The sequence below is a fragment of the Eubalaena glacialis genome, chromosome 6 (genome assembly GCF_028564815.1).
Source record: "Eubalaena glacialis isolate mEubGla1 chromosome 6, mEubGla1.1.hap2.+ XY, whole genome shotgun sequence".
NCBI classification, from domain to species: domain Eukaryota; kingdom Metazoa; phylum Chordata; class Mammalia; order Artiodactyla; family Balaenidae; genus Eubalaena; species Eubalaena glacialis.
In genome coordinates, this window is record NC_083721.1 from 137,900,866 (window position 1) to 137,913,727 (window position 12,862).

Below are 12,862 nucleotides of genomic sequence, written 5' to 3' on the forward strand. Positions count from 1 at the left end.
CCCCGAAGCTACCTGAAAAGCACTGTTGTTACCGTGCTTTTACTTACAGCCGGCATGGTTCATAGAAGAAAATGAGTTTTCTCGAAAGAAACCTTGTGCTTCCAGTTCCTAGTTGGAAGCTCACCCTGCTCTGCTCTATACCAAACGTGAAAGTCAATGTGAGCACTAGCCTCGAAGTAAGGTCCGGATTATCCTGGCAAAACGGGAGGCGTGCAGCAGCTCCATGAGGCCTTCATCGCTGTTCTGCTTTAGTTTCACGGTAGTAAGCTTTCCAAGACTCCTAGGGACTTTGCTTAAGCAACCATTTCGGTACCAGAACACTGCGTAGACAGTAAGCTCTGGTCCTGCGTGTATGCTGCGTGTCAACCTAGATATTGGAGACTGATGGCATAAAGCTTCTTTTCCCATTATGAAAGCTCCGTTCATGCGGCCTCGAAGCTACCTGAAAAGCATGGTTGTTGCCGGGGTTTTCCTCACTGCCGGCATTGTTCTGAGAAGAAAATGAGTTTTCTCCTAAGAAACCTTGGGTTTCCAGTTCCTTGTTGGAAGCTCACCCTACTCTGCTCGATACCTAATGTGAAAGTCAACGTGAGCCCAAGCTTCGAAGTAAGGCCCTGATTATCCTTGCAAAACGAGAGGCGTGCAGCAGCTCCATGAGGCCTTCATCGTTGTTCTGCTTTAGTTTCAAGGTAGTAAGCTTTGCAACACTCCTAGGGGACTTGCTTCAGCACCCGTTTCAGTACCAGAACACTGCGTAGAACCAGGAAGCTCTGCTCCTGCGTGTATGCTGCGTGTCAACCTAGAAATTAGAGACTGATGGCACAAGGCTAGTTTTCCCATTATGAAAGCTCCGTTGATGCGGCCCCGAAGCTACCTGAAAAGCACTGTTGTTACCGTGCTTTTACTTACAGCCGGCATGGTTCATAGAAGAAAATGAGTTTTCTCGAAAGAAACCTTGTGCTTCCAGTTCCTAGTTGGAAGCTCACCCTGCTCTGCTCTATACCAATCGTGAAAGTCAATGTGAGCACTAGCCTCGAAGTAAGGCCCTGATTATCCTGGCAAAACGGGAGGCGTGCAGCAGCTCCATGAGGCCTTCATCGCTGTTCTGCTTTAGTGTCACGGTAGTAAGCTTTCCAACATTCCTAGGGACTTTGCTTAAGCAACCGTTTCGGTACCAGAACACTGCGTAGAGACAGTAAGCTCTGGTCCTGCGTGTATGCTGCGTGTCAACCTAGAAATTGGAGACTGATGGCATAAGGCTTCTTTTCCCATTATGAAAGCTCCGTTCATGCGGCCTCGAAGCTACCTGAAAAGCATTGTTGTTGCCGGGGTTTTCCTCACTGCCGGCATGGTTCTGAGAAGAAAATGAGTTTTCTCCTACGAAACCTTGGGTTTCCAGTTCCTTGTTGGAAGCTCACCCTGCTCTGCGCTATACCTAAAGTGAAAGTCAACGTGAGCCCAAGCTTCAAAGTAAGGCCCTGATTATCCTTGCAAAACGAGAGGCGTGCAGCAGATCCATGAGGCCTTCATCGTTGTTCTGCTTTAGTTTCAAGGTAGTAAGCTTTTCAACACTCCTAGGGGACTTGCTTCAGCACCCGTTTCAGTACCAGAACACTGCGTAGAACCAGGAAGCTCTGCTCCTGCGTGTATGCTGCGTGTCAACCTGGAAATTAGAGACTGATGGCACAAGGCTAGTTTTCCCATTATGAAAGCTCCGTTGATGCGGCCCCGAAGCTACCTGAAAAGCACTGTTGTTACCGTGCTTTTACTTACAGCCGGCATGGTTCATAGAAGAAAATGAGTTTTCTCGAAAGAAACCTTGTGCTTCCAGTTCCTAGTTGGAAGCTCACCCTGCTCTGCTCTATACCAAACGTGAAAGTCAATGTGAGCACTAGCCTCGAAGTAAGGCCCTGATTATCCTGGCAAAACGGGAGGCGTGCAGCAGCTCCATGAGGCCTTCATCGCTGTTCTGCTTTAGTTTCACGGTAGTAAGCTTTCCAACATTCCTAGGGACTTTGCTTAAGCAACCGTTTCGGTACCAGAACACTGCGTAGAGACAGTAAGCTCTGGTCCTGCGTGTATGCTGCGTGTCAACCTAGAAATTGGAGACTGATGGCATAAGGCTTCTTTTCCCATTATGAAAGCTCCGTTCATGCGGCCTCGAAGCTACCTGAAAAGCATTGTTGTTGCCGGGGTTTTCCTCACTGCCGGCATGGTTCTGAGAAGAAAATGAGTTTTCTCCTGAGAAACCTTGGGTTTCCAGTTCCTTGTTGGAAGCTCACCCTGCTCTGCGCTATACCTAAAGTGAAAGTCAACGTGAGCCCAAGCTTCGAAGTAAGGCCCTGATTATCCTTGCAAAACGAGAGGCGTGCAGCAGCTCCATGAGGCCTTCATCGTTGTTCTGCTTTAGTTTCAAGGTAGTAAGCTTTTCAACACTCCTAGGGGACTTGCTTCAGCACCCGTTTCAGTACCAGAACACTGCGTAGAACCAGGAAGCTCTGCTCCTGCGTGTATGCTGCGTGTCAACCTAGAAATTGGAGACTGATGGCATAAAGCTTCTTTTCCCATTATGAAAGCTCCGTTCATGCGGCCTCGAAGCTACCTGAAAAGCATGGTTGTTGCCGGGGTTTTCCTCACTGCCGGCATGGTTCTGAGAAGAAAATGAGTTTTCTCCTGAGAAACCTTGGGTTTCCAGTTCCTTGTTGGAAGCTCACCCTGCTCTGCTCTATACCAAACGTGAAAGTCAATGTGAGCACTAGCCTCGAAGTAAGGCCCTGATTATCCTGGCAAAACGGGAGGCGTGCAGCAGCTCCATGAGGCCTTCATCGCTGTTCTGCTTTAGTTTCACGGTTGTAAGCTTTCCAACATTCCTAGGGACTTTGCTTAAGCAACCGTTTCGGTACCAGAACACTGCGTAGAGACAGTAAGCTCTGGTCCTGCGTGTATCTGGGTGTCAACCTAGAAATTGGAGACTGATGGCATAAGGCTTCTTTTCCCATTATGAAAGCTCCGTTCATGCGGCCTCGAAGCTACCTGAAAAGCATTGTTGTTGCCGGGGTTTTCCTCACTGCCGGCATGGTTCTGAGAAGAAAATGAGTTTTCTCCTAAGAAACCTTGGGTTTCCCGTTCCTTTGGAAGCTCACCCTGCTCTGCTCTATACCTAAAATGAAAGTCAACGTGAGCCCAAGCTTCGAAGTAAGGCCCTGATTATCCTTGCAAAACGAGAGGCGTGCAGCAGCTCCATGAGGCCTTCATCGTTGTTCTGCTTTAGTATCAAGGTAGTAAGCTTTTCAACACTCCTAGGGGCCTTGCTTCAGCACCCGTTTCAGTCAGAACACTGCGTAGAACCAGGAAGCTCTGCTCCTGCGTGTATGCTGCGTGTCAACCTAGAAATTAGAGACTGATGGCACAAGGCTTGTTTTCCCATTTTGAAAGCTCCATTCATGCGGCCCCGAAGCTACCTGAAAAGCACTGTTGTTACCGTGCTCTTACTTACAGCCGGCATGGCACATAGAAGAAATGAGTTTTCTCCAAAGAAACCTTGTGCTTCCAGTTCCTAGTTGGAAGCTCACCCTGCTCTGCTCTATACCAAACGTGAAAGTCAATGTGAGCACTAGCCTCGAAGTAAGGCCCTGATTATCCTGGCAAAACAGGTGGCGTGCAGCAGCTCCATGAGGCCTTCATCGCTGTTCTGCTTTAGTTTCACGGTAGTAAGCTTTCCAAGACTCCTAGGGACTTTGCTTAAACAACCGTTTCGGTACCAGAACACTGCGTAGAGACAGTAAGCTCTGGTCCTGCGTGTATGCTGCGTGTCAACCTAGAAATTGGAGACTGATGGCATAAGGCTTCTTTTCCCATTATGAAAGCTCCGTTCATGCGGCCTCGAAGCTACCTGAAAAGCATTGTTGTTGCCGTGGTTTTCCTCACTGCCGGCATGGTTCTGAGAAGAAAATGAGTTTTCTCCTAAGAAACCTGGGATTTCCAGTTCCTTGTTGGAAGCTCACCCTGCTCTGCGCTATACCTAAAATGAAAGTCAACGTGAGCCCAAGCTTCGAAGTAAGGCCCTGATTATCCTTGCAAAACGAGAGGCGTGCAGCAGCTCCATGAGGCCTTCATCGTTGTTCTGCTTTAGTTTCAAGGTAGTAAGCTTTTCAACACTCCTAGGGGCCTTGCTTCAGCACCCGTTTCAGTACCAGAACACTGCGTAGAACCAGGAAGCTCTGCTCCTGCGTGTATGCTGCGTGTCAACCTAGAAATTAGAGACTGATGGCACAAGGCTAGTTTTCCCATTATGAAAGCTCCGTTGATGCGGCCCCGAAGCTACCTGAAAAGCACTGTTGTTACCGTGCTTTTACTTACAGCCGGCATGGTTCATAGAAGAAAATGAGTTTTCTCGAAAGAAACCTTGTGCTTCCAGTTCCTAGTTGGAAGCTCACCCTGCTCTGCTCTATACCAAACGTGAAAGTCAATGTGAGCACTAGCCTCGAAGTAAGGCCCTGATTATCCTGGCAAAACGGGAGGCGTGCAGCAGCTCCATGAGGCCTTCATCGCTGTTCTGCATTAGTTTCACGGTAGTAAGCTTTCCAACATTCCTAGGGACTTTGCTTAAGCAACCGTTTCGGTACCAGAACACTGCGTAGAGACAGTAAGCTCTGGTCCTGCGTGTATGCTGCGTGTCAACCTAGAAATTGGAGACTGATGGCATAAGGCTTCTTTTCCCATTATGAAAGCTCCGTTCATGCGGCCTCGAAGCTACCTGAAAAGCATTGTTGTTGCCGGGGTTTTCCTCACTGCCGGCATGGTTCTGAGAAGAAAATGAGTTTTCTCCTAAGAAACCTTGGGTTTCCAGTTCCTTGTTGGAAGCTCACCCTGCTCTGCGCTATACCTAAAGTGAAAGTCAACGTGAGCCCAAGCTTCAAAGTAAGGCCCTGATTATCCTTGCAAAACGAGAGGCGTGCAGCAGATCCATGAGGCCTTCATCGTTGTTCTGCTTTAGTTTCAAGGTAGTAAGCTTTTCAACACTCCTAGGGGCCTTGCTTCAGCACCCGTTTCAGTACCAGAACACTGCGTAGAACCAGGAAGCTCTGCTCCTGCGTGTATGCTGCGTGTCAACCTAGAAATTAGAGACTGATGGCACAAGGCTAGTTTTCCCATTATGAAAGCTCCGTTGATGCGGCCCCGAAGCTACCTGAAAAGCACTGTTGTTACCGTGCTTTTACTTACAGCCGGCATGGTTCATAGAAGAAAATGAGTTTTCTCGAAAGAAACCTTGTGCTTCCAGTTCCTAGTTGGAAGCTCACCCTGCTCTGCTCTATACCAATCGTGAAAGTCAATGTGAGCACTAGCCTCGAAGTAAGGCCCTGATTATCCTGGCAAAACGGGAGGCGTGCAGCAGCTCCATGAGGCCTTCATCGCTGTTCTGCTTTAGTGTCACGGTAGTAAGCTTTCCAACATTCCTAGGGACTTTGCTTAAGCAACCGTTTCGGTACCAGAACACTGCGTAGAGACAGTAAGCTCTGGTCCTGCGTGTATGCTGCGTGTCAACCTAGAAATTGGAGACTGATGGCATAAGGCTTCTTTTCCCATTATGAAAGCTCCGTTCATGCGGCCTCGAAGCTACCTGAAAAGCATTGTTGTTGCCGGGGTTTTCCTCACTGCCGGCATGGTTCTGAGAAGAAAATGAGTTTTCTCCTACGAAACCTTGGGTTTCCAGTTCCTTGTTGGAAGCTCACCCTGCTCTGCGCTATACCTAAAGTGAAAGTCAACGTGAGCCCAAGCTTCAAAGTAAGGCCCTGATTATCCTTGCAAAACGAGAGGCGTACAGCAGATCCATGAGGCCTTCATCGTTGTTCTGCTTTAGTTTCAAGGTAGTAAGCTTTTCAACACTCCTAGGGGACTTGCTTCAGCACCCGTTTCAGTACCAGAACACTGCGTAGAACCAGGAAGCTCTGCTCCTGCGTGTATGCTGCGTGTCAACCTGGAAATTAGAGACTGATGGCACAAGGCTAGTTTTCCCATTATGAAAGCTCCGTTGATGCGGCCCCGAAGCTACCTGAAAAGCACTGTTGTTACCGTGCTTTTACTTACAGCCGGCATGGTTCATAGAAGAAAATGAGTTTTCTCGAAAGAAACCTTGTGCTTCCAGTTCCTAGTTGGAAGCTCACCCTGCTCTGCTCTATACCAAACGTGAAAGTCAATGTGAGCACTAGCCTCGAAGTAAGGCCCTGATTATCCTGGCAAAACGGGAGGCGTGCAGCAGCTCCATGAGGCCTTCATCGCTGTTCTGCTTTAGTTTCACGGTAGTAAGCTTTCCAACATTCCTAGGGACTTTGCTTAAGCAACCGTTTCGGTACCAGAACACTGCGTAGAGACAGTAAGCTCTGGTCCTGCGTGTATGCTGCGTGTCAACCTAGAAATTGGAGACTGATGGCATAAGGCTTCTTTTCCCATTATGAAAGCTCCGTTCATGCGGCCTCGAAGCTACCTGAAAAGCATTGTTGTTGCCGGGGTTTTCCTCACTGCCGGCATGGTTCTGAGAAGAAAATGAGTTTTCTCCTGAGAAACCTTGGGTTTCCAGTTCCTTGTTGGAAGCTCACCCTGCTCTTCGCTATACCTAAAGTGAAAGTCAACGTGAGCCCAAGCTTCGAAGTAAGGCCCTGATTATCATTGCAAAACGAGACGCGTGCAGCAGCTCCATGAGGCCTTCATCGTTGTTCTGCTTTAGTTTCAAGGTAGTAAGCTTTTCAACACTCCTAGGGGCCTTGCTTCAGCACCCGTTTCAGTACCAGAACACTGCGTAGAACCAGGAAGCTCTGCTCCTGCGTGTATGCTGCGTGTCAACCTGGAAATTAGAGACTGATGGCACAAGGCTAGTTTTCCCATTATGAAAGCTCCGTTGATGCGGCCCCGAAGCTACCTGAAAAGCACTGTTGTTACCGTGCTTTTACTTACAGCCGGCATGGTTCATAGAAGAAAATGAGTTTTCTCGAAAGAAACCTTGTGCTTCCAGTTCCTAGTTGGAAGCTCACCCTGCTCTGCTCTATACCAAACGTGAAAGTCAATGTGAGCACTAGCCTCGAAGTAAGGCCCTGATTATCCTGGCAAAACGGGAGGCGTGCAGCAGCTCCATGAGGCCTTCATCGCTGTTCTGCTTTAGTTTCACGGTAGTAAGCTTTCCAACATTCCTAGGGACTTTGCTTAAGCAACCGTTTCGGTACCAGAACACTGCGTAGAGACAGTAAGCTCTGGTCCTGCGTGTATGCTGCGTGTCAACCTAGAAATTGGAGACTGATGGCATAAGGCTTCTTTTCCCATTATGAAAGCTCCGTTCATGCGGCCTCGAAGCTACCTGAAAAGCATTGTTGTTGCCGGGGTTTTCCTCACTGCCGGCATGGTTCTGAGAAGAAAATGAGTTTTCTCCTGAGAAACCTTGGGTTTCCAGTTCCTTGTTGGAAGCTCACCCTGCTCTGCGCTATACCTAAAGTGAAAGTCAACGTGAGCCCAAGCTTCGAAGTAAGGCCCTGATTATCATTGCAAAACGAGACGCGTGCAGCAGCTCCATGAGGCCTTCATCGTTGTTCTGCTTTAGTTTCAAGGTAGTAAGCTTTTCAACACTCCTAGGGGCCTTGCTTCAGCACCCGTTTCAGTACCAGAACACTGCGTAGAACCAGGAAGCTCTGCTCCTGCGTGTATGCTCCGTGTCAACCTAGAAATTGGAGACTGATGGCATAAAGCTTCTTTTCCCATTATGAAAGCTCCGTTCATGCGGCCTCGAAGCTACCTGAAAAGCATGGTTGTTGCCGGGGTTTTCCTCACTGCCGGCATGGTTCTGAAAAGAAAATGAGTTTTCTCCTGAGAAACCTTGGGTTTCCAGTTCCTTGTTGGAAGCTCACCCTGCTCTGCTCTATACCAAACGTGAAAGTCAATGTGAGCACTAGCCTCGAAGTAAGGCCCTGATTATCCTGGCAAAACGGGAGGCGTGCAGCAGCTCCATGAGGCCTTCATCGCTGTTCTGCTTTAGTTTCACGGTTGTAAGCTTTCCAACATTCCTAGGGACTTTGCTTAAGCAACCGTTTCGGTACCAGAACACTGCGTAGAGACAGTAAGCTCTGGTCCTGCGTGTATGCTGCGTGTCAACCTAGAAATTGGAGACTGATGGCATAAGGCTTCTTTTCCCATTATGAAAGCTCCGTTCATGCGGCCTCGAAGCTACCTGAAAAGCATTGTTGTTGCCGGGGTTTTCCTCACTGCCGGCATGGTTCTGAGAAGAAAATGAGTTTTCTCCTAAGAAACCTTGGGTTTCCCGTTCCTTTGGAAGCTCACCCTGCTCTGCTCTATACCTAAAGTGAAAGTCAACGTGAGCCCAAGCTTCGAAGTAAGGCCCTGATTATCCTTGCAAAACGAGAGGCGTGCAGCAGCTCCATGAGGCCTTCATCGTTGTTCTGCTTTAGTTTCAAGGTAGTAAGCTTTTCAACACTCCTAGGGGCCTTGCTTCAGCACCCGTTTCAGTCAGAACACTGCGTAGAACCAGGAAGCTCTGCTCCTGCGTGTATGCTGCGTGTCAACCTAGAAATTAGAGACTGATGGCACAAGGCTTGTTTTCCCATTTTGAAAGCTCCATTCATGCGGCCCCGAAGCTACCTGAAAAGCACTGTTGTTACCGTGCTCTTACTTACAGCCGGCATGGCACATAGAAGAAATGAGTTTTCTCCAAAGAAACCTTGTGCTTCCAGTTCCTAGTTGGAAGCTCACCCTGCTCTGCTCTATACCAAACGTGAAAGTCAATGTGAGCACTAGCCTCGAAGTAAGGCCCTGATTATCCTGGCAAAACAGGTGGCGTGCAGCAGCTCCATGAGGCCTTCATCGCTGTTCTGCTTTAGTTTCACGGTAGTAAGCTTTCCAAGACTCCTAGGGACTTTGCTTAAACAACCGTTTCGGTACCAGAACACTGCGTAGAGACAGTAAGCTCTGGTCCTGCGTGTATGCTGCGTGTCAACCTAGAAATTGGAGACTGATGGCATAAGGCTTCTTTTCCCATTATGAAAGCTCCGTTCATGCGGCCTCGAAGCTACCTGAAAAGCATTGTTGTTGCCGTGGTTTTCCTCACTGCCGGCATGGTTCTGAGAAGAAAATGAGTTTTCTCCTAAGAAACCTGGGATTTCCAGTTCCTTGTTGGAAGCTCACCCTGCTCTGCGCTATACCTAAAGTGAAAGTCAACGTGAGCCCAAGCTTCGAAGTAAGGCCCTGATTATCCTTGCAAAACGAGAGGCGTGCAGCAGCTCCATGAGGCCTTCATCGTTGTTCTGCTTTAGTTTCAAGGTAGTAAGCTTTTCAACACTCCTAGGGGCCTTGCTTCAGCACCCGTTTCAGTACCAGAACACTGCGTAGAACCAGGAAGCTCTGCTCCTGCGTGTATGCTGCGTGTCAACCTAGAAATTAGAGACTGATGGCACAAGGCTAGTTTTCCCATTATGAAAGCTCCGTTGATGCGGCCCCGAAGCTACCTGAAAAGCACTGTTGTTACCGTGCTTTTACTTACAGCCGGCATGGTTCATAGAAGAAAATGAGTTTTCTCGAAAGAAACCTTGGGCTTCCAGTTCCTAGTTGGAAGCTCACCCGGCTCTGCTCTATACGAAACGTGAAAGTCAATGTGAGCACTAGCCTCGAAGTAAGGTCCGGATTATCCTGGCAAAACGGGAGGCGTGCAGCAGCTCCATGAGGCCTTCATCGCTGTTCTGCTTTAGTTTCACGGTAGTAAGCTTTCCAAGACTCCTAGGGACTTTGCTTAAGCAACCGTTTCGGTACCAGAACACTGCGTAGACAGTAAGCTCTGGTCCTGCGTGTATGCTGCGTGTCAACCTAGATATTGGAGACTGATGGCATAAAGCTTCTTTTCCCATTATGAAAGCTCCGTTCATGCGGCCTCGAAGCTACCTGAAAAGCATGGTTGTTGCCGGGGTTTTCCTCACTGCCGGCATGGTTCTGAGAAGAAAATGAGTTTTGTCCTACGAAACCTTGGGTTTCCAGTTCCTTGTTGGAAGCTCACCCTGCTCTGCGCTATACCTAAAGTGAAAGTCAACGTGAGCCCAAGCTTCAAAGTAAGGCCCTGATTATCCTTGCAAAACGAGAGGCGTGCAGCAGATCCATGAGGCCTTCATCGTTGTTCTGCTTTAGTTTCAAGGTAGTAAGCTTTTCAACACTCCTAGGGGACTTGCTTCAGCACCCGTTTCAGTACCAGAACACTGCGTAGAACCAGGAAGCTCTGCTTCTGCGTGTATGCTGCGTGTCAACCTGGAAATTAGAGACTGATGGCACAAGGCTAGTTTTCCCATTATGAAAGCTCCGTTGATGCGGCCCCGAAGCTACCTGAAAAGCACTGTTGTTACCGTGCTTTTACTTACAGCCGGCATGGTTCATAGAAGAAAATGAGTTTTCTCGAAAGAAACCTTGTGCTTCCAGTTCCTAGTTGGAAGCTCACCCTGCTCTGCTCTATACCAAACGTGAAAGTCAATGTGAGCACTAGCCTCGAAGTAAGGCCCTGATTATCCTGGCAAAATGGGAGGCGTGCAGCAGCTCCATGAGGCCTTCATCGCTGTTCTGCTTTAGTTTCACGGTAGTAAGCTTTCCAAGACTCCTAGGGACTTTGCTTAAGCAACCGTTTCGGTACCAGAACACTGTTTAGACAGTAAGCTCTGGTCCTGCGTGTATGCTGCGTGTCAACCTAGATATTGGAGACTGATGGCATAAAGCTTCTTTTCCCATTATGAAAGCTCCGTTCATGCGGCCTCGAAGCTACCTGAAAAGCATGGTTGTTGCCGGGGTTTTCCTCACTGCCGGCATGGTTCTGAGAAGAAAATGAGTTTTCTCCTACGAAACCTTGGGTTTCCAGTTCCTTGTTGGAAGCTCACCCTGCTCTGCTCTATACCAAACGTGAAAGTCAATGTGAGCACTAGCCTCGAAGTAAGGCCCTGATTATCCTGGCAAAACGGGAGGCGTGCAGCAGCTCCATGAGGCCTTCATCGCTGTTCTGCTTTAGTTTCACGGTTGTAAGCTTTCCAACATTCCTAGGGACTTTGCTTAAGCAACCGTTTCGGTACCAGAACACTGCGTAGAGACAGTAAGCTCTGGTCCTGCGTGTATGCTGCGTGTCAACCTAGAAATTGGAGACTGATGGCATAAGGCTTCTTTTCCCATTATGAAAGCTCCGTTCATGCGGCCTCGAAGCTACCTGAAAAGCATTGTTGTTGCCGGGGTTTTCCTCACTGCCGGCATGGTTCTGAGAAGAAAATGAGTTTTCTCCTAAGAAACCTTGGGTTTCCCGTTCCTTTGGAAGCTCACCCTGCTCTGCTCTATACCTAAAATGAAAGTCAACGTGAGCCCAAGCTTCGAAGTAAGGCCCTGATTATCCTTGCAAAACGAGAGGCGTGCAGCAGCTCCATGAGGCCTTCATCGTTGTTCTGCTTTAGTTTCAAGGTAGTAAGCTTTTCAACACTCCTAGGGGCCTTGCTTCAGCACCCGTTTCAGTCAGAACACTGCGTAGAACCAGGAAGCTCTGCTCCTGCGTGTATGCTGCGTGTCAACCTAGAAATTAGAGACTGATGGCACAAGGCTTGTTTTCCCATTTTGAAAGCTCCATTCATGCGGCCCCGAAGCTACCTGAAAAGCACTGTTGTTACCGTGCTCTTACTTACAGCCGGCATGGCACATAGAAGAAATGAGTTTTCTCCAAAGAAACCTTGTGCTTCCAGTTCCTAGTTGGAAGCTCACCCTGCTCTGCTCTATACCAAACGTGAAAGTCAATGTGAGCACTAGCCTCGAAGTAAGGCCCTGATTATCCTGGCAAAACAGGTGGCGTGCAGCAGCTCCATGAGGCCTTCATCGCTGTTCTGCTTTAGTTTCACGGTAGTAAGCTTTCCAAGACTCCTAGGGACTTTGCTTAAACAACCGTTTCGGTACCAGAACACTGCGTAGAGACAGTAAGCTCTGGTCCTGCGTGTATGCTGCGTGTCAACCTAGAAATTGGAGACTGATGGCATAAGGCTTCTTTTCCCATTATGAAAGCTCCGTTCATGCGGCCTCGAAGCTACCTGAAAAGCATTGTTGTTGCCGTGGTTTTCCTCACTGCCGGCATGGTTCTGAGAAGAAAATGAGTTTTCTCCTAAGAAACCTGGGATTTCCAGTTCCTTGTTGGAAGCTCACCCTGCTCTGCGCTATACCTAAAATGAAAGTCAACCTGAGCCCAAGCTTCGAAGTAAGGCCCTGATTATCCTTGCAAAACGAGAGGCGTGCAGCAGCTCCATGAGGCCTTCATCGTTGTTCTGCTTTAGTTTCAAGGTAGTAAGCTTTTCAACACTCCTAGGGGCCTTGCTTCAGCACCCGTTTCAGTACCAGAACACTGCGTAGAACCAGGAAGCTCTGCTCCTGCGTGTATGCTGCGTGTCAACCTAGAAATTAGAGACTGATGGCACAAGGCTAGTTTTCCCATTATGAAAGCTCCGTTGATGCGGCCCCGAAGCTACCTGAAAAGCACTGTTGTTACCGTGCTTTTACTTACAGCCGGCATGGTTCATAGAAGAAAATGAGTTTTCTCGAAAGAAACCTTGTGCTTCCAGTTCCTAGTTGGAAGCTCACCCGGCTCTGCTCTATACCAAACGTGAAAGTCAATGTGAGCACTAGCCTCGAAGTAAGGTCCGGATTATCCTGGCAAAACGGGAGGCGTGCAGCAGCTCCATGAGGCCTTCATCGCTGTTCTGCTTTAGTTTCACGGTAGTAAGCTTTCCAAGACTCCTAGGGACTTTGCTTAAGCAACCGTTTCGGTACCAGAACACTGCGTAGACAGTAAGCTCTGGTCCTGCGTGTATGC